General features: G+C 41.2%; 1 protein-coding gene across 2 annotated transcripts in view; it reads left to right on the top strand.

Annotated features, from left to right (window-relative positions):
• The first annotated feature begins 16,988 nt into the window (after window positions 1-16,988).
• Window positions 16,989-22,826, top strand: part of LOC109910265 (solute carrier organic anion transporter family member 1C1) — a 71,370-nt gene continuing 65,532 nt past the window's right edge. The window contains exon 1 of one of the 2 annotated variants that reach the window (XM_020509400.2): window positions 16,989-17,417. The gene's annotated coding sequence lies outside the window, so the exon portion shown is untranslated. The remainder of the gene's footprint in view (window positions 17,418-22,826) is intronic. The other variant, XM_031798430.1, reaches the window with a different exon arrangement.

Here is a 22,826-nt window from a genome sequence, read left to right on the forward strand (position 1 = left end):
TTCAGGATTGACTGACCTTCATGTCTTAAAGTAATGATGGACTGTTGTTTCTCTTTGCTTTTTTGAGCTATCCTTGCCATAATATGAACTTGGTCTTTTACCAAACTGTATACCAACCCTACCTTGTCACAACACAACTGATTGGCTCAAAAGCATTCAGAAGGAAAGAAATTCCACAAATTAACTTTTAACAAGGCACACCTGTTAATTGGAATGCATTCCAGGTGACTACCTCTTGAAGCTGGTGTCCAAACTGATGACCTGTACTGTAATTGCTCTGTAATTACTTTGGTAACTAAAAGGTAATTGCCTAGACATGTTACTGGCTGTGCTGCTCTTCCTGACACCCACTGGAGTACTTCCCTGAGGATAGTTAAAGCCCTTTGGCAGCTGGCACAGATCTAGGATCTGTTTACAATCCCCAAATCCTAACCCTAACCATTAGGGGGGGGGGGGACTGACCTAAGATTAGCTTCTTTAATTATAATTTAATTATCCTTGAAGAACGAGGAATAATGAAAGCTGTGTCTGACAATCAAATTTAGTCTGCAGTGAGACATCATATGACTCTCTGTCTACCACTCTCGCTCTACCTCTCTTCTCTCTCTCTCTGGTCTACTCTCCCTGCCCTCTCGTATTCTCTCTGTCTTTCTCTTTCTCACCCTCCTTCCCCCCTTTCCCTCTCACTCTCAAGCCCTCTGCTCTCGTTCCCTTATCTCTTCCCCCACTCTCACAAGCTCTCAGATAACTTGTGTTCCTCCCTTCATCCTCTGCTCTAATCTGTTCCCCTCTTGAGATCTAACAAAAATACTGTTAATGACCATGGGAATGGGCCTGGAGACGGTGAGAGATGTAGAGAGACCGAGAGAGGGAAGCATCAGTCACAAGATCACATACAGTGGGCTCCAAAATTACTGCCACTGCCACCCCTGACTGGCAATGCACAAACAATACAAAAAAAGATTAACATGGTCTCCCGTGTGGCGCAGTGGTTAAGGGCGCTGTACTGCAGTGCCAGCTGTGCCACCAGCTGGTGCCAGCTGTGCGCCCAGGCTCTGTCGTAACGGCGACGCACAATTGGCCTAGCGTCATCCGGGTTAGGGAGGGTTTGACCGGTAGGGATATCCTTGTCTCATCGCGCACCAGCGACTCCTGTGGCGGGCCGGGGGCTGTGCACGTTAACCAAGGTTGCCAGGTGCACGGTGTTTCCTCCGAACACATTGGTGTGGCTGGCTTCCGGGTTGGATGCACGCTGTGTTAAGAAGCAGTGCGGCTTGGTTGGGTTGTGCATCGGAGGACGCATGACTTTCGTCTCTCCCGAGCCCGTACGGGAGTTGTAGCGATAAGACAAGATAGTAGCTACTAACAATTGGATACCACGAAATTGGGGAGAAAAAGGGGTACAAATTCAAAAAATAAAATAAATAAAAATAAATAAAATAATTATAGAGATAAACTCAAAATACCAACATGTGAGAAATACTGTACTTTATTAATGTTTCAGTGGAACCCACCAAAATCATTTATAGATTTAATTAAAAATCAATGGCCTCCAAATCAAGGTTTCACAATGAATGGCACCCTTAAAGATTATTGTAAATAACATCCACCAACATTAAACTAGGAATTAAATTCTACTTATTTAAGTTAATCTAAGGAACTATATTGAGCCATTACATCACTTCCTGTTTCACTAGAAGTGAGGTAACACAAATGCAATATCCCTTTGTCATCCAACACCATGAAGAAAACAAAAGAACTGGCAGTTCAAAAGAGACAGATGGTTGTAGACTTTCATAAACCTGGTAATGGCTACAAGAAGATCAACAAACGATTGAACGACTGAGCACTGTCAGGGCAATTATACAAATAAAAAAATGATATGGAACAGATGAAAACTTCACGGGTAGAGGACGCAAATGCATTATACCCCCCAGGATAGGGAGGAGGATGGTGAGAGAAGCAACAAAATCCCCAAGAATCACTGTGAAAGAATTGCAGGCCTTGGTGGCGTCTTGGGGTCACCAGGTTTAAAAAATAACCATCAGACGACACCTCCACAACCACAGGCTCTTTGGAAGGGTTGCCAGAAGAAAGCCATTTCTGACCCCAAGACACAGACGCAAGCGCTTGGAGTTTTCCAAACATCATTTAAATTATGACTTGAAGAAAGTGCTCTGGTCAGCAGAGACCAAAATTGAACGTGTTGGTCAGGTACAGCATCAACATGTTTTGCGTTGAAACAGCGATGCATATAAGGAGAGGCACCTCATACCCACTGTGAAATATGGTGGTGGGTCAGTGATGTTTGGGTCTGTTTTAATTCCAGAGGTCCAGGGAAACTGGTTAAGATTGATGGGATAATGAATTCCACCAAGCATCAGGCAATTTTGGCTGACAATCTGGTTGCCTCTGCCAGAAGGCTGGGACTGGGCCGTAGGTGGATTTTCCAACAAGACAATGACCCAAAACATACCTCAAGATCCACACAGAAATGGTTCTGTGACAACAAAAGCAGTGTTCTGCTATGGCCATCTCAGTCACCGGACCTCAATCCAATCAAAAACGTGTGGGCTGAGTTGAAGAGGCCAGTTGATAAGCGCAAACTCAAGAATGTGAAGGAACTTGAAAGGATCTGCATAGAGGAATGGTCCAAAATCCCTCCAAATGTGTTCCTTAACCTTGTCAAACATTACATGAAAAGACTCCATGCTGTTATTCTTGCCAGAGGTCATTGCACTAAGTACTAAATGAGGAGTGCCAATAATTATGAATCCTTGATTTTGGTGAAATGTATTTTGTATTAAATAATTGTATGATTTTGGTGGATTCCATTGAAACATTAATAAAGTACAGTATTTCTCACATGTTGGTATTCTCTCTATAATTATATTGTTTCTATTTTCTTAAGTAATGTTTGTGCATTGCCAGTCAGGGGTGACAGTAATTTTGGAGCCCATTGTATGCCTGGTATTAGCAAGGCCTTTGCTATGAGACTCGAAATTTAGCTCAGGTGCGTCCTGTTTACATTGATCATCCCTGAAATGTTTTCACAACTTCAATTGAGTCCACCTGTGGTAAATTCAATTGATTGGACATGATTTGGAAAGGCACACACCTGTCTTTATAAGGTCCCACAGTTGACAGTTGTCGTGTCTTTGGCTATGCCGGAATAAGTGATATGACATGCTATTCTATAAAATTCTCATTTGGAGTTTTCCAAAAGGCACCTTAAGACTTTCAGACCATGAGAAACATGATTCTCTGGTCTGATGAAACCATGACTGAACTCTTTGGCCTGAATGCCAAGGGTCACGTGTGTAGGAAACCAGGCACTATCCCTACGGTAAAGCATGGTGGTGGCAGCATCATGTTGTGGGGATATTTTTCAGCGGCAGGGACTGGGAGACTAGTCAGGATTGAGACAATGATGAACGGAGCAAAGTAACGAGAGATCCTTGATGATAACCTGCTCCAGAGCGCTTATGACCTTGGACTGGGGCGAAGGTTCACCTTCCAACAGGACAACGACCTTAAGCACACAGCCAAGACAATGCAGTGGTGGCTTCGGGACAAGTCTCTGAATGTCCTTGAATAGCCCAGCCAGACCCCAGATTTGAACCCGATCGAACATCTCTGGAGAGATCTGAAAATAGCTGTGCAGCAACGCTCCCCATCCACCTGGTCAGAGCTTGAGAGGATCTGCAGAGAAGAATAGGAGAAACTCTCCAAATACAGGTGTGCCAAGCTTGTAGCGTCATACCCAAGAAGACTCGGTGCTGTAATCGCTGCCAAAGGAACTTCAACAAAGTACTGATTAAAGGGGATAAATACTTACGTAAATGTAATATTTCCGTTTTTTATTTGTAAAAACATTGCAACAGTGTACAAAAAAACTGTTTTTAATTTGTCATTATGGAGTATTGTGTGTAGATTGAGGACATTTGTTTTGTTAATCAATTAAAGAATGAGGCTGTAACGTAACAAAATGTGGAAAAAGTAAAGTTGTCTGAATACTTTCCGAACGCACTGTACACACAGACTCATGTACGGAGGAAAGCACATAATGCACACCCACAGATGTGCATGTATGATCGCACATACACATGCAAACAAAATTCTGTTTCGCTGCAGAATCAGACGTTCATCCAGGTTTTCCCACCGTAAAATTCTAAATTGCTCCTAACATCACATTTCTACATGCTTTGTTCCTCCTGCTGCTCTGTACTGTTCAATTTCACCAAACAACAAATTTTTAGGCAAATTCTAGACCACCTTTACTCCACACACAGAGACGCATACAAAGCTCTCCCTCGCCCTCCATTCGGCAAATCTGACCATTACTATATCCTCCTGATTTGTGCTTACAAGCAAACATTAAAGCAGGAAGCACCAGTGACTCGGTCTATAAAAAAAGTGGTCAGATGAAGCAGATGCTAAGCTACAGGACTGTTTGCTAGCACAGACTGGAATATGTTCCAGGATTCTTCGGATGGCATTAAGGAGTACACCACATCAGTCACTGGGTTTGTCAATAAGAGCATCAAGGACATCGTCCTCACAGTGATTGTACGTCCATACACCAACCAAAAGCTATGGATTACAGGCAACATTTGCACTGAGCTAAAGGGTAGAGCTGCCACTATCAAGGAGCGGGACTCTAACCCGGAAGCTTACCAGAAATCCTGCTATGCCCACCGACGAACCATCAAACAGGCAAAGCGTCAATATAGGACTGAGATCAAATTGTACTACACCAGCTCTGATGGTCGTCAAAGAGAAGCACAGCCGAGAGCTGCCCAGAGACACGAGCCTACCAGACCAGCTAAGTAACTTCTATGCTCGCTTCGAGACACGTAAAACTGAAACATGCATGAGAGCATCAGCTGTTCCGGATGACTGTGTGATCACGCTCTCCGCAGCCGATGTGAGTGAGACCTTTAAACTGGTCAACATTCACAAGGCCGCTGGGCCAGACGGATTACCAGGACGTGTACTGCGAGCATGCACAGACCAACTGGCAAGTGTCTTCACTGACATTTTCAACCTCTCCCTGTCTGAGTCTGTAATACCAACATGTTTCAAGCAGACCACCATAGTACCTGTGCCCAAGAACACTAAGGTAACCTGCCTAAATTACTACAGACCTGTAGCACTCACGTCTGGAGCCATGAAATGCTTTGAAATGCTGGTCATGGCTCACATCAACAGCATCATCCCAGAAACCCTAGACCCACTCCAATTGGCATATCACACCTATAGATCCACAGATGATGCAATCTCTATTGCACTCCACACTGCCCTTTCCCAACTGGACAAAAGGAACACCTATGTGAGAATGCTGTTCATAGACTATAGCGCAGCATTCAACACCATAGTGCCCTCAAAGCTCAAAACTAAGATAAGGACACTGGGACTAAACACTTCCTGCAACTGGATCCTAAACTTCCTGATGGGCCGCCCCCAGGTGGTAAGGGTAGGTAACAACACATACGCTATGCTGATCCTCAACACATTCTCAGGGGTGCGTGTTCAGTCCCTTCCTGTTCACTCATGACTGCATGGCCAGGCCCAACTCCGACAATGATGAGACAGCCTATAGGGATGAGGTCAGAGACCTGACCGTGTGGTGCAAGGACAACCTCTCCCTCATTCTGAACAAGACAAAGGAGATGATTGTGGACTACAGGAAAAGGAGCACCGAGCACAACACCATTCTCTTCAACATGGCTGTAGTGGAGCAGTCAAGCTACTTGGCATCCACATCACCAACAAACTAACATGGTCCAAGCACACCAAGACAGTCGTGAAGAGGGCACAACAAAACCTATTCCCCCTTAGGAGACTGAAATGATTTGGCATGGGTCCTCAGATCCTCAAAAGGTTTTACAGCTGCACCATCGAGAGCATCCTGAAGGGTTGCATCACTGCCTGGTATGGCAACTGCTCATCCTTCGACCGCAAGGCACCACAGAGGGTAGTGCATACGGCCAAGTACATAACCGGACCAAGCTTCCTGCCATCCAGGACCTCTATACTAGGGGGTGTCAGAGGAAGGCCCTAAAAATTGTTAAAGACTCCAGCCACCCTAGTCATAGACTGTTCTCTCTGCTACCTCACGGCAAGCGGTACCAGAGCGCCAAGTCTAGGTCCAAGAGGCTTCTAAACAGCTTCTACCCCCCAAGCCATAAGACTCCTGAACAGCTAATCAAATGGCTACCAAGACTAACAGCCCCCCCCCCCCCCCCCCCCCCCCCACCTGCTGCTACTCCGTTATCATCGATGCATAGCCACTTTAATAACTCTACCTGCATGTACATAATTACCTCAACTACTTTGACACCGGTGCCCCCGCACATTGACTCTGTACCAGTACCCCCTGTATACAGCCCCGCTATTGTTATTTACTGCTGCTCTTTAATCATTTATTTTTCTTATCTCTTACTTTTTTTGTTGGCATTTCATTAAACTGCATTGTTGGTTAAGGGCTTGTAAGTAAGCATTTCACTGTAAGGTCTACACCTGTGGTATTCGGCGCATGTGACAAATAGCATTTGATTTGATTGGGTCTTTGAATGAAGAGATTGAGATAAAACTGTCCAGTTTGAGTGTTTGTTGCAGCTCGTTCCAGTCGCTAGCGGCTGCAAACTGAAAAGACGAGCAACCCAGGGATGTGTGTGCTTTGGGGACCTTTAACAAAATGTGATTGGCAGAACGGGGTGTTGTATGTGGAGGATTAAAGGCTGCAGTAGATAGGGAGGAGTGAGGACTAAGAGTGTTTTATGAATAAGCATCAACCAGTGGGTCTTGTATATGAAAAATAGAACATGGTCAAATACAATTAATTTCAAATACTTGAGGTGCACTTGATTTATCTATTGGACCCAAGTCTGGTGAATGGGGAGTATTTGGCCACAAAATGACAGTGCACAGCTTGATCGGGGTGGTTCACATAACATAGAGTTTGTATTCAGTCAGTATGTGCTGAAACCTGTACCTGTCTAATATTTTGGTTTTGTCTGCAAGGTATGAAGAATAAGCTATATCTCTGGGAGACAAATTACACTACAGAATAAATAAACATTTCAGCAATCAGTTACAGTAAATACCCCACAAATAGTAGTGTTGTCAGTAGGAGACAATGACTCAAGGTTGAGTGAAAGCACAGAGAGGAGCAGAGGAGGGTGGGGAATTAGCTTTCTTCTGTATGGCTGCTGGCTGAGAGAAAGTCATTCCTCCAGTGTATTGTAGAAGAAGGAGGCCTGGCTGGTTTAATCTCTGCTCAAATCCCTCTCTAGGGATCCCTACTAAAAGCACAGCAGGGCACTTTGATAACCACACCAGTGCAAGCTACGAATACTGTTCTGCATATCATGCTTTACCCCTCTGAATCTGGCATCATAAAGATAGGCCAACATGTAGAAGAGTCAGGGAATACTTTAAGAGTGATGATCACGGCTGGGCAGAAACATCCTATGGAATCAGATTGACCCACTTATTCCAACCCACCAAATTCTCACTCATTACTTACGACAGATACGTAAGGTCGCCATGGCAACAGAGAAACACAGGACCGAATTCCAACCCCACAGACAGTTGGGGACAGAAGGATGCTGGGTTGGCGCACATTCAACAAATCTGATCTAACAAAGAATATTGGTCAAATCTGTCATGATTGATGTATTGTAACAGGCCCAATGTGGTTACTACAGTCCCATTTGGATATATTTAGCTGTTTTCGATGCATTACATTTAGACATAGTCCCTTTTCATGTTTAGAAGTGACGCCTAAATGCTAACTCCCATTCGATTAAATACGTAGCTTAGCTAGCTTAGAGAAATCGGTGGTGTTAGTCAAAGTCATTTTTAACTGTAATGCAGTTGATCCTATTTTTTTTTACCTCAACATAGTATGAAATACACAAATAAACAATAGCCTAAATGTAGTCTAGTTTTGCTGGGGGGTAATGAGGATATTCGGGATCTTTCCCCCACGAGTTTCCATGGCCCTTTCCATTGTTTGGGTCGAGTTCCATTGACCTCTTTACTGCATCTATGTGATCCTTGAGAGTTCTGTAAACAGCTCTAGTTCAAAATAATAATTGAGTGTAATGCCTATAGGCCTGCCTACTGTAGCATGGGCTAGTGGTCCCAGATCTGTTTGTGCTGTCTTACCAACTCCTATGGTTAAACTCCTATGGTGAAATTAATCTCAATAAGCTGATCTCATATGTTGATCAATTATTAGGAGGTGGTGAGCACTATGTGATTCAATAGAAATAACTTTGATTTCCTAAGAGTTAAGTTCATATGTGGTGACTGTTTGGTACATATAAGACACATAACATACACTCTCAGAAAAAAGGGTGTGGTTAGCATACAGTATTGCTCCCGGGGGTACAAAAAGATTGAAATACACATACATAATGCACATTCAGAGGTACACATATCTCAGATTGTATTATTCGTTATCTTTTAGGGTAGATGTGCGGATAAGCTAGGGCTCTATTCAAAATATATTGCAGAAGGTCAGCATTACAGCGTGATTGGAATTTAAAGGCTGTGTTCCTTCATAGCTTCAGTGATACAGATTGAATAGGGTCCCTTGTATAATGGTAATTTCTTTATCCAATATTTTGAATATTAAAGTACAATTATCCAAGATTATTATAGTTGTTATTTTATATCAAGTTTTTATTTCTATTTGTTTTTAGATTTTTAATTGAATTTCATTTTAGTTTCAGTTCATTTTCTGACTTGATTTACTCTTTTTTCATTCAGTTTTAGTTTGATAAAAACATTCCTATTTTGTTTTTGTATTATTTAGTTTCAGTTTTAATGTTAGTTACTCTGTTAGACATTTTTGTAATTTTATCAGTAACTTGCTGTATTAATCAACAGTATGATACTGTTAAAACTGAATACAGTATATTACCATAGAATGCAAAGTAAAATACCAAGTAAAAGACCTTTCTGTCATTTTAACAGTAAAACACTGTAGAATGCACAGTAAAATACTGTAAATGTGTTTTACAGTATTAATCAACAGTACTCAAATATTAGTATTCAAATATTGTAAGGTGTGCCTTGTAAGAGTGTGACGACCAAATTCTCTCTCGTTGCTGTTGTTTTCCTTATTAGGATGTCGGTGGACAGAGATGGGAGAGTTGTCAGCAAAATAGGACACACCTGGGCCCAGGTGTGTCCCGGGATAAATATACCTTTTCCCCATTCATTGAGACTCTCTCCATGCAGACACATTGTTTGATTTTGGATGTAGCATTTTTTGTGGACGGTTTGTTTGTTTGTTTGCTTTGGCATCTTTCAACACTCCTCATTATCACATCTCTACATGCAACCACTCACTTACACTACTGATTACACACACCCTTGTTTATTTGTATATAGGTTACCTCAGTTAATATATTTTTTTGTTTGTTATTCCTTATCTCCACGTTGTCTCCCTTTTTGTTACGGGCTTTGAGCCGGTTCGTGACAAGAGGCTATATTTGTTGCACCCGTGAGTGAGAATGATGTACCCCCACAGAATACGGTAATATACTGTATTTTAGGAATTCTACAAAACTTGTCCTGTAACTCTACAGCAAATTGCTGCCAGTAATTTACTGTAATTAATAATACAGTACCATACTGCATTTTTTGTGTGCCTTTTGAAAAGTAGTGGGTGCATGGTATTGTTGTTTCTCACTCATTAACATATTTTGAGACATGTCTTGTAAGAGGCTATATTTGTTGTACACGTCAGTGATGTACCAATTAAAGTTATATGTAGTAGTGGTTCCCTAGCAATTACATTTATGTAGAAGACAGATCGGAGAGGCAGCAAGCCTCAAACCTGTTTTCTGTAGTCACTGTCAGTTTAGAAGCATTTGTTAAGGCAAGTCATATACAGTTAAATATTCACTATTAGCAATTACAGATTTGATTTAGAATACAATTCAACAATAAAGCACTGTATAGTTGTTTTGCTATATATTTACTTCAGCATACTGTAAATTATGGTACATTGTGGGAGGAGAACGAATCACTGACTCATTAACATATTTTAAGGCGTTCCTTGTAAGTGGCTATATTTGTTTCCCCAGTTCGTGAGAGTCCTGTACCAATTTAATTGACATGTGTTAGTAGTTCCCTAACAATTAAGTGTAAACTGAACAAAAACTATATATGCAACAAATTCTAAATCTTTACTGAGTTACAGTTCATTGAAGGAAATCCGTGAATTTAAATCAATTCAGTAGGCCCTAATCTATGGATTTCACATGACTGGGCAGGGATTCAGCCATGGGTGGGCAATGGCCCACTAACTGGGGAGCCAGGTCCAGCCACTCAGAATGAGTTTCTCCCCACAAAATGGCTTATTCCATATATAAATACTCCTCAGAACACCCCCCTTCCTCAGACTATCCCGCAGGTGAAGAAACTGGGTGTAGAGGTCATGGTTACACGTGGTCTGCAGTTGTGAGGCCGGTTGGAGGTACTACCAAATTCTCCAAAATGACGTTGGAGGCGGCATATGGTAGGCAGAAACATGAAATTCCCTGGCAACAGCTCTGTTGGAAAGTATTGTATTGGCAATATTCCTGCAGTCAGCATGCCAATTGCACACTCCTTCAAAACTTGAGACATCTGTGCCATTTTTGTTGTGTGATAAATCTGCACATTTTAGAGTGCCCTTTTATTGTCTCCAGGTGAACCTGTGTAATGATCATGCTGTTTAATCAGCTTCTTGATATGCCACACCTGTCAGGTAGATGAATTATCTTGGCAAAGGAGAAATGCGCACTAACAGGGATGTAAAGAAAATTCTGCACATAAATCGAGAGAAATAACCTTTTTGTGCATATGGAACATTTCTGCGATCCTTTATTTCAGCTCAGGAAACATGGGACCAACACTTTAGATGTTGTGTTTATATTTTTGTTCAGTACAGTGTATATGTAGGGCACAGATCAGATTGGTAGAGGGTCTTACACCTTTTAATGGTTGGATATTTACCCATATCCATTCAATATGTTTTGCCCTGTAATCATGGCCAGTTTGGAAGCCTTTATTTAGGCCTCGAGTGTCACGCCTTGGTCATAGTGTTTTGTGTTTTCGTTATATATTTTGGTCAGGCCAAGGTGTGACATGGGTTTATGTGTTTGGTTTTGTATTGGGGTTTTATAGGATTTGGGATTGCTATGATTAGGGGTGTGTCTAGTTAGGCTTGGCTGCCTGAGGCGGTTCTCAATCTGGAGTCAGGTGATTCTCGTTGCCTCTGATTGGGAACCGTATTTAGGTAGCCTGAGTTTCACTTTGTATTTCGTGGGTGATTGTTCCTGTCTCTGTGTAGTGTTCACCAGATAGGCTGTAATAAGTTTCACGTTCCGTTTGTTGTTTTTGTATTTAGAAGTTATTTCATGTATCGTCACTTTTTTCATTAAAGATCATGATTAACCACCACGCTGCATTTCGGTCCGACTCTCTTTCAACAAACGAAGAACGCCGTTACATCGAGAAGTGCAAGTGATATAAAACACCTAGTAATTATTAATATGTTGTAAAATGCAAATACCAACCTGTTTGCTTTAATCACTTGTAATTCCAGTAAAATCCTGTATATATATATTTTTTTTTAAACGTTTACACTTTTACTGTATTGTACTGTGTTTCATTGCTCTGGTATCAAGTTACCATGAATATCTCAGTATTGTATTGGCACTAGTAGAAAGAGGAGGAAGGGAAGTGCTACTAAGATACACAATAGTACATTTTGGTAGATAGAAGGTGCTCTTTGGTAAAATGGGTAAATTGGTCATCAAAAAGAAAGGACCAAGGCAATCTTCATATAATTAATTAAAATGCCTTTATTAGTATGGCATGTTCAATAGAAACAATGTTTTTTTACAAACCAACGTCTTTCTGCTGCATGGCCTTCGTCAGGGTTGTACTCCCTGATGAAGGCCATGCAGCCGAAAGACGTCGTTTTAAATGTTTTGTTGTTGATTGTATTGGCACTATCCAGAGATATTAAGAGATATATAATAAGATATCTTGTTGTAAATACAATTATTTTGTTGACCAATGTATCCTTAATTACAACAACAATTACAGAAATATTTTTCTGGCTATGACTGGGATATATTCTTGAATCAACCTTGGTTGAATGCCCTGCCTTTAAATTGCTAAGGACAAGAGTGCTCACTAAATGACCGAAAATGAAAGAAGAACACTGGGTAATATGTCGCTACATTCAGTAATTCCAATAATATACCGTACATTTGATTACAGTAAAAATGTGTGCACTAAAATGGATTACAGTAGCTGTACTGTAAAATACATTACTGTTATTTACTGGCTAATTGCTACCAGTAAGTTATTGTACATTCTACAATGTAGGGGCAGAAAGTTGCCTATGCATGGGAGGCTAGGAGACATTTATGTGTTGTAGGTTGTACTTCTTCCCTGTTAGCTAGTGATGGTTAGTAGTCTCGGAAATCCCAGACCTAGAGCAACAGCACTAGGTCTGGGGAGAATGTCGGATTCACTTGGACATTTAAAAAATAAATAAACAATTGTTCCGGGGAGACAGCACTTCTTTACAGTAATCTACTGTTAAACCAAAGTTTCTCTGAAATGTATCGAAACATACTGTACTTTGTTTTATAAAGGGCTGCCAGTAACTTATGTTTTCTACTGTTTGGCGAACCAGAATAAGAGCCCCTGTATGGTTCTTCAAATGGTTATTTGAAGAACCTTATGTTGAGAAAGGTTCTTAATAGAACCATTCTCCATTAAGGATCTATAAAGATGAATTAAAAAGGGTTCTCTGTGGCACCAAAAAAGGTTGCAACGATAGCAGAACCCTGTTTGATGCGCTAACCTTTTTTTAATGGTTCTTTAAAGAAACTTTGGAAAGGGTTCTTTATAGCACCATGAAAAGTTTGCTAAAGGAAGAACTCTATTTTGCACTATATAAAACCATTTGTTATTAGTGTGTATGATAGATTAGATTGGAAGCAATGTATGCAATCACAGTCATATATATATATATATATATAAACATATATATATATACACACATATATAAACTCAGCAAACAAAGAAACGTCCCTTTTTCAGGACCCTGTCTTTCAAAGACAATGCGTAAAAATACAAATAACTTCACAGATCTTCTTTGTAAAGGGTTTAAACACAGTTTCCCATGCTTGTTCAAAGAACCATGAACAATTAATGAACATGCACCTGTGGAACGGTCATTACGACACTAACAGCTTACAGACGATAGGCAATTAAGGTCACAGTTATGAAAACTTAGGACACTAAAGAGGCCTTTCTACGGACTCTGAAAAACACCGAAAGAAAGATGCCCAGGGTCCCTGCTCATCTGCGTGAACATGCCTTAGGCAAGGAGGCATGAGGACTGCAGATGTGGCCAGGGCAATAAATTGCAATGTGCGTACTGCGAGATGCCTAAGACAGCACTACAGGGAGACAGGATGGACAGCTGAGCGTCCTCGCAGTGGCAGACCACATGTAACAACACCTGCACAGGATCGGTACATGCGAATATCACACCTGCGGGACAGGTACAGGATGGCAACAACAACTGCCCAAGTTACACCAGGAACACACAATCCCTCCATCAGTGCTCAGACTGTCCGCAATAGGCTGAGAGAGGCTGGACTGTGGGCTTGTAGGCCTGTTGTAAGGCAGGTCCTCACCAGACATCACCGGCAACAACGTCGCCTATGGGCACAAACCCACCGCCTCTGGATCAGACAGGACTGGCAAAAAGAGCTCTTCTCTGACGAGTCACGGTTTTGTCTCACTGGGGGTGATGGTCGGATTTGCGTTTATCGCCGAAGGAATGAGCGTTACACCAAGGCCTGTACTCTGGAGCGGGATCGGTTTGGATTTGGAAGATCCTTCATGGTCTGGGGCGGTGTGTCACAGCATCATCGGACTGAGCTTGTTGTCATTGCAGGCAATCTCAACGCTGTGCATTACAGGGAAGACATCCTCCTCCCTCATGTGGTACCCTTCCTGCAGGCTCATCCTGACATGACCCTCCAGCATGACAATGCCACCAGCCATACTGCTCGTTCTGTGCGTGATTTCCTGCAAGACAGGAATGTCAGTGTCCTGCCATGACCAGTGAAGAGCCCGGATCTCAATCCCATTTAGCAGGTCTGGGACCTGTTGGATCTTAGCTTTCATATCAGCAAGAAATAATTGTCTAAAAACAAAAGGTTAAATTGATTCACACCTTTAAAGGGTTAGTGTTCCCACACAGCCATATCTCCATGTTACAGCGCTTGTTTACGGAAAACGGACAGATAAGGGCAATCCATTTATGTTTAGAAAGCCGTATTGCAAGCAATGGTTATTGACATTTCTAAATGTTAAAACACAGAGTCGGGATTGTAGTTCACATGAGGCAGTTGTGGGCGAAGCTAACTGCTGAGAACTGTAGGGAGAAGGCAGAATACCACCTATAGTTTTTGACAGATAATTTGTCCTGGGAGATAACATTGGGTTGTTATTGTACCTGAAATGCATATGGTCATTTTTATGTTGGATCTTTGTAGAATTTCTAACCATTTTGAGTCATACAAAATCATGTGTTCTCTACTCTACTTAAGACACATAAAAGAGGAAACCTAGTTAGTTTTAAATTAGTTTTCTTTGATTAATCTCTCCATCTTGCTTCTCCTTCTCCTTCTGTGGATTATATATGACGGTTGGAAACCAACTTTAGTTGCATTACCGCCACCAACTGGACTGGAGTGTGGATCTTGTTCATCTTTCAATCGCCCACATGGGTTAGTAGGCTGATAAAAACCAATGAGTCGATAGGAGAGGTGGGATTTGCAGCGTGTCAAGAGTCTAAAATAGAACCATGTTCGTTCTTAACACCTCGCTACACAGATGCCATTGACGCGCGCAAGCAATTTGGATGAAATGATTGAATAACATGTATGTATACATTTATTTTGCAACGCTCATGCACAAAGGCGTCCAGTTTAGTCAGCATGTTAGGGAAAGGGAAAGGGTTACAATTAGGGTGGGTTAGGGAAAATAAGATTTTAATGGGAATACATTTTTTGGTCCCCACAAGGATAGTAAAACAAAGATGTGTGTGTGTCCAGGGTTGGGGAGTAACAGATTACATTTTTTGTAATCAGATTCCATGTAATCAGTTACAGTCACTGTAACGGATAACTGTAATTATATGGTAATTTGGGGTATTATCAACAGTAAAACACTCGGAAACGTTTTACTGCAGCATTCTGTAAATTATGGTGCGTTGGGGGGAAAGGTTGTGGGAGGGGAAAGAATTGCTGTATTTGGAATGCTACTGTAATACCACCCCACAGAATACAGTACCGCCCCAAAAACCTTTTGACCACTAGGTGCATGGTATTGTTGTTTCTGGCTCATTAACATATTTGGAGGAGTGCCTTGTAAGAGGCTACATACACTATATTTGTTGCACACACAAGTGAGAATGCTGTAACAATTTAACTCCTATGTGATTATAGTGCCCCCTCGATTGGTATAGGGGACAGATTGGAGTGGCAGCAAGTGTTAACTCTTTAATGGATGAGTATTTTGCCATGTCCTTTTGGTCTGTTTTTGCCATGTGTAGCTGCCAGTTTGATAGCCTTTGTTATTACCTCAAGAAGTGCAAGTGATATAAAACACAAAATATGTGAATATACTGTAATGTGTACACACTTTACCTAGCAGCCAACCTGCTTACACCAATACCTTGTAATTACAGTAAAATACTGTAAAAATAAACCCCTCCCCTAAATGTCCATTAATTAATTCAAATTATGGGTGCATCTACTTTTTTTGTTTTGCAGTATAATACAGTCTATTTTACTGTGTCATTACACAGTACTTGCTTTGATACTGTATTTATATCACAGTACAGTAGGTGTATGGTAATATTAAATACAGAATTATACTTGCCACTGAGCTGCCTGTAAGCTACTGGGTCGTTCCATGTCATTTCAGCAAGCCATGAAATCCACCATCTCAGATTGGTGCTGTTCCTGCTATTAAGTAATGTTCCTTTTTTAATAAATCTCAATTTTAAAGGGATTGTTCACCCAAATTACAAAATTACATATTGGTTTCCTTAACCTGTAAGCAGTCTAGGGACAAGGTATGACAGCAACCCATGCTTCGGTTTTGTATGGCCACTTTTTTTCAAACACTAACTTGTTAGTATTTGTGGCACAAGTCCAATGCAAATCAATGACAATTTTGGACAGGAAACTAGTAATTGTAACGAATTACATTTACAAAGTAACCTACCCAACTCTCTGTGTGTGTGTGTGTGCCTGTGTGTGTGTGTGATTAGTGGAAGTGTTATATTTAAGCAATAAGGCCAGAGGGGGTGTGGTATATGGCTAATATACCACAGCTAAGGGCAGATCTTTATGCACGACGCAAAGCAGAGTGCCTGGATACAGCCCTTAGCCGTGGTATATTGGCCAAATACTACAAACCTCAGAGTGCCTTATTGTTATTACAAACTGGTTACCTACATAATTAGAGTAGTAAAAATACCTGTGGTATAAGGTCTGATATACCATGGCTGTCAGCAATTCAGGGCTCGAACCACCCGGTTTATAATATGGACTAGGCTACCTTATATAAGCAGAATTGTTATGTTGTATTATGCCTTGTTATGTGACAATTCTATACACTATAACATCTGTTTGCCTTATTGTTTCTCTCACTGACATCAAATTTGCATTGCAGACGTCACATGCTAAATTGTGTCTGGCATGAGATAGGATTATTTTAGAACATGTTTTGGTGAAGCATCATGCCCAACACCACAACGCCCCTTTGAAGATGAATGACTTTCCCATCACTTTACCTATTTTCAATCACAACATAATAACGGCTAACAAATTAAAAACGGTTGTTTTACTTTTTGTCCATCGAGAAGCTTTGTGTTCGAGCTAATCAATTCTGGAAGTAGGATACATATCATCATACCGTGCGCATAGCCTCTCTCCCGCTCAAGTGTTATCACGTGCGTGAGCTAATTTCTACAAGCAGCGTTAGGGTTGCACACAGATTTAACTTCTTAGCGAGAATGTTGTGGAAACTCGGTCTGATTGAGGTCAAATATTTAGATAATTGGAATTGTGATGAAGACAAAATTCGGGAAGAAGAACTTTTGAGAAATACCTTCTTCTATGACCTTTAATAGCCGGCGGCTTTACTGCTCTTCATCCATATGAGAAGTTTCCCCTGAGCTCGAGACATCTGCCGCGCACTCTGCGCTGTCCAAAACTCTCTTCCACCGGGAATATTACGCGCTTTTGTCATAGGTTGTTGTATTACCTCATTGGAAAATATAGGGCGATTGTTTCGTGGTAGACTTGGTAAGTGACTCAACATTTTTTCTTCTTCTCCTACACAAGTGTTTGATAGCTTTTGTTGTGACGCTTTACTTATGCTGAGCATCACAGCTGGAATAGACCGAAGCTGTCAGATAGGTCGACCAGGAAGACAACTATATGTTAGTTAGCGTTTATTTATTTAGGCTACTTGCAGTTCGAGTGTTTTTGGAAACCCATGACTCGTACTCCATTATAAATCATGTAATTTATGCTTTGTATGCATCAAAGATTCACAGTGAATTTAAGTGAGGAATCTGCCTACCTACACTGTAACAGAAAATTACATTTTATACGGTAATTTGAGGTATTATCAACACACACAAAAACTCGGAAATGTTTAACTGTGCGGCACACTGTCGGAAATGGCGCATTGTCGGGAAATGTCTATATTTCGAAAGATACTGTAATTCCACCCCACAGAATACAGTGCCCTACCATAAATAGTGCGGCAGGTAACCTGGTGGTTAGAGCGTTTGGCTCATTAACACATTTTGAGGTGTGCTTTGTAAAAGGCTATATTTGTTGCGCCCCTGACTGAGAATGCTGTAACAATTGAACTCTGTGTTTAAAGTGAGTCATCAATTCAAAAAGTACAGTGCCTTCATAAAGTATTAACACCCTTTGATTTTTTTCCCCACATTTTGTTGTGGGATTAAAATGGATTTAATTGTTATTTTTTTTGTCAAAGATCTACACCAAATACTCTGTAATTTCAAAGTGGAAAAAAGTCTAACATTTGTAATAAATGTGTGAAAAATAAAACACATATCTTGCTTTCGTATGTGTTCAATGCATGTTAGAATCGCCTTTGACAGCAATTACAGCTGTGAGTCTTACTTGGTAAATCTCAAGAGTTTTGCACACCTGGATTGTACAATATTTGCACCTTTTTATTTTTATTCTCCAAGCTCTGTCAAGTTGGTTGTTGATCATTGCTAGCCAGCCATTTTCAAGTCTTGCCATAGATTGTCAAACCACTTTAAGTCAAAACTGGTATCAGTTAACATGGGTGCCGGAGAGGATGGCTGCCGTTTTATGGGCTCCTGACCAATTGTGCTATTTTGTGTGTTTTTTCCCCCCACTGTTTTTAACTTTTTAGTACATAATGTTTCCTCCATCATTTCCTATGACCCAAAATAAATAGGTTTTGGACATCAGAACAGCGATTACTCACCTCGAACTGGACAAGGATTTGTTTCTTTAATGAGTCTGAAGCGAATTATGTACGGCTCTTCCCGGAACAGGCCCACATCCCCGTCAATTGTATGAAGAGGAGACACTGTTATAGAGGTCGAAGAGCTGACTGCGTCGGGGAGTGGATAATCTGCCTTTACCTCCGTTCAACTGGCGAATGTGCAATCACAGGAGAATAAACTGGATGAGCTCCATTCGAGACTATCCTATCAACAGGACATCAAAAACTGTAATATCCTATGTTTCACCGAATCGTGGCTGAACAAGGACATTGATAATATACAGTATAAGGCCATAAGCAAACAAGAAAATGCTTATCCAGAGGTGGCGCTTCTTAATGCAGAGGTGGTGTTTCTTAATGCAGGAAAACAGATATCCGGTTTTACCTCATTTCTACCAGTATGTCACATGTGCAACTAGAGCAGGAGGGGGCAATTCCAGTCCCCGAGGGCCTGAATGGTGTCAGTTTTTTACCCAGCCCCAGCTAACACACTTGACTCCAATAATCACCTAATCATGATCTTTAGTTTAGAACACAATATGATTAATCAGCTGTGTTTGCTAGGGATGGAGAAAAAGTCTGACACCAATCAGGCCATTGAGGACTGGAGTTGCCCACCCCTGAACTAGAGGAAAACTAACTCTAGATCACCTTTACTCCACACATAGAGATGTGTACAAAGTTCTCCCTCGCCCTCCATTTGGCAATTTTGACCATAACTTTATCCTCCTGATTCCTGCTTACGAGCAAAAACTCAAACAGCAATTACTAGTGACTCGCTCAATATGGAAGTGGTCCGATGAAGCGGATGCTAGGCTACAGGACTGTTTCACTAGCACGGACTGCAATATGTTCCGAGATTCATCCGATGGCATTGAGTAAACCACATCAGTCACCGGCTTCATTAATAAGTGCATCGGTGACATCATCCCCACAGTGACCGTACGTACATATCCCAACCAGAAGCCATGGATTATAGGCCTTTAGTGGGCTAAAGGCTAGAGCTGCTGATTTCAAGGAGCAGAATTCTAACCAAGACGCTTATAAGAAATCTCTTTACGGGCTCTGACGTACCATCAAGCAGGCAAAGCATCAATGCAGGACTAAGATCGAATATTACTACACTGGCTCTGCTGCTCGAAGTGGCAAAGCTTGCAAACTATCACAGATTAGAAAGGGAAACCCAGTGCTGCCCAGTGACCCTAGCCTACCAGACGAGCTAAATGCCTTCTATGCTCGCTTTGAGGCAAGCAACACAGAACAATGCATGACCACACCAGTTGTTCCAGATGACTGTGTAATCATGCTCTCCGTAGCCGATGTATGACAGGATTTCCCAAACTCAGTCCTCGGGCCCCAAGGGGTGTACGTTTTGGTTTTTGCCCTAGGACTACACAGCTGATTCAAATATTCAACTAATCAAGCTCTGATCATTTGAATCAGCTGTGTGGTGTCAGGGCAAAAACCAAAACGTGGACCGAGTTTGGGAACCACTGGAGTAAGACGAAAACTAGACTTCAGTGCAGCTTTTGATATAATCGATCTTAGTCTGCTGCTGGAAAAACTTGTGTTATGGCTTTACACCGCCTGCTATAATGTGGTTAACCTGTCTACCAGAACACAGTGGGTGTTCTTTAATGGAAGCCTCTCAAACATAATCCAGGTAGAAGCAGGAATTCCCCAGGGTAGCTGTTTAGGCCCCTTGCTTTTTTCAATCTTTACTAACGACATGCCATTGGCTTTGAGTAAGGCCAGTGTGTCTATGTATGCGGATGACTCAACACTATACACATCAGCTACTACAGCGACTGAAATTACTGCAACATTTAACAAAGAGCCGCACTTAGTTTTGGAATGGGTAACAAGGAATAAGTTAGTCCTAAATATTTACAAAACTAAAAGCATTGTATTTGGGACAAATCCTTGACTAAACCCTAAACCTCAACTACATCTCGTAATGAATAATGTGGAAATTGAGCAAGTTGAGGTGACTGTCATGGTCAAAACATATTGATGCAAAAGTAGCTAAGATGGAGAGAAGTCTGTCCATAATTAAGTGCTGCTCTGCCTTCTTAACAACACTATCAACAAGGCAGGTCCTACAGGCCCTAGTTTTGCCGCACCTGGACTACTGTTCAGTCGTCTGGTCAGGTGCCACAAAGAGTGACTTGGGAAAATTGCAGTTGGCTCAGAACAGGGCAGCACGGCTGGCCCTTAAAAGTACACAGAGAGCTAACATTAATGACATGCATGTCAATTTCTCATGGCTCAAAGTGGAAGAGAGATTGACTTCCTCATTACATGTTATTGTAAGAGGTGTTAAAACCTCTTTGGGTGTTAAAACCTCTTACAGACCCCCCCCCCTACTTTGTGCAATTTCCGCCTGAAGACATACCCAAATCTAACAGCCTGTAGCTCAGGCACAGAGCCAAGGATATGCATATTGGTACCATTTGAAAGAAAACACTCTGAATTTTGTGTACATGTGAATTGAATGTAGGAGAATATAGCACAATAGATCTTGTTTAGATAAAACAACAACAAAAAACATATGTTTTTGTATTTATTTTTGTATCATCATATTTAAAATGAACAAGACAAAACAAACATTCAGATAGGATGATGGGGACAATTTCAGTGAAAAATATAAGAGGGCAACAGTACTTGTGCAATGTTTCAGAATGATAACTTCCAAAATGAGTGTGCTTACATGACATTTATCATGAAGTCACCCAGGTGTCCCACACAAGTAACCCAAATGTACCCAAGTGGCCAAATTGGTGAAGGTATACATTTTGAAACAAATAACTATATACAAAATACCAAAATGGTATTCTAACAAATCCCCCCCCCCCAGTTTTTTTTTTGCACTATAAATTCAACACTAAAAAAAACATATATATATATATACATTTACAAAATAACATGGGTAACTATTTACACACTTTCAATATTTGGAAGACACCCTCAGTCGTCTATCAAATCTATTTATATAGCCCCAGCCTAAAACCCCAAACAGCAAGCAATGCAGGTGTAGAAGCACTGTGGCTAGGAAAAACTCCCTAGAAAGGCAAAAACCTAGGAAGAAACCTAGAGTGGAACCAGGCTATGAGGGGTGGCCAGTCCTCTTCTGGCTGTGCCGGGTGGAGATCAGTGGTTGTAGAGGGTGCAACAGGACAGCACCTCAAGAGTAAAAATGAACAGTTTAGGGTTCCATAGCCGCGGCAGAACAGTTGAAACTGGAACAGCGGCAAGGTGGGGTGGACTGGGGACAGCAAGGAGTCATCATGCCAGGTAGTCCTGACGTATGGTCCTAGGGCTCAGGTCCTCCGAGAGAGAGAAAGAGAGAATTAGAGAGAGCATACTTAAATTCACACAGGACACCGATAAGACTCCCATTCGGAGTCAGTGTCACTGTGAAAGAAAATGTTCAGTTAGAATAGTTTCACATATGAGCCCTGTATCAACAGGTATGATAAACAGATATATATATAGAGAGTTGAAGGTTGAATATATTAGGTTGAATATATTATTATATTATTATTACCTGCTAGATCTACTGTCTCTTTTATATTAGGACATTTCAGCTAGATCTACTGTCTCTATTATATTTTGACAGACCAGCTAGATCTACTGTCTTTATTATATTACAACAGACCAGCTGTATCTACTGTCTCCATTTCACTTTGGCCATTGATGTGGTCCTGCCCTCTCCTCAACAGCCTCAAATAGGCTATTTCATGTGGGTTGGGGTGGGGCGGCAGACACACGCATCTCACATTTCATGACATTACATGTTTATATATTGCTTCTAAATAAAAATAAAAATCACAAATAATATTTTATATTATTAATTTCAAATAAGGGCATTAGCATGATAAGAACTTACCAGTCCAAAACGATGTCCTCTCCCGTTCAAAAAATACTCCTCCACAATCGCTAAATGAAGCGTCCTACAACAATCTGTCTCACCTTCCCAATCAATTTATTCTAAAATTGTGTGTACATCTGTATATCTAGACTTAGATTTAGCTTTCCTTGACTTAGTCGCCATAATGATTGATATATAAACAGCTGAATCTGCGCGTTCACCAAACAATGCAGTGCGTAATATGCGTAGCTCCTTCCGGTATGAAACTTCAATAGCGAATGACTCACTTTACGCTGAAGCTTACTACATGGGTTGGTCTTGCAAC

The sequence above is a fragment of the Oncorhynchus kisutch genome, linkage group LG19, assembly GCF_002021735.2.
Source record: "Oncorhynchus kisutch isolate 150728-3 linkage group LG19, Okis_V2, whole genome shotgun sequence".
NCBI classification, from domain to species: Eukaryota; Metazoa; Chordata; class Actinopteri; order Salmoniformes; family Salmonidae; genus Oncorhynchus; species Oncorhynchus kisutch.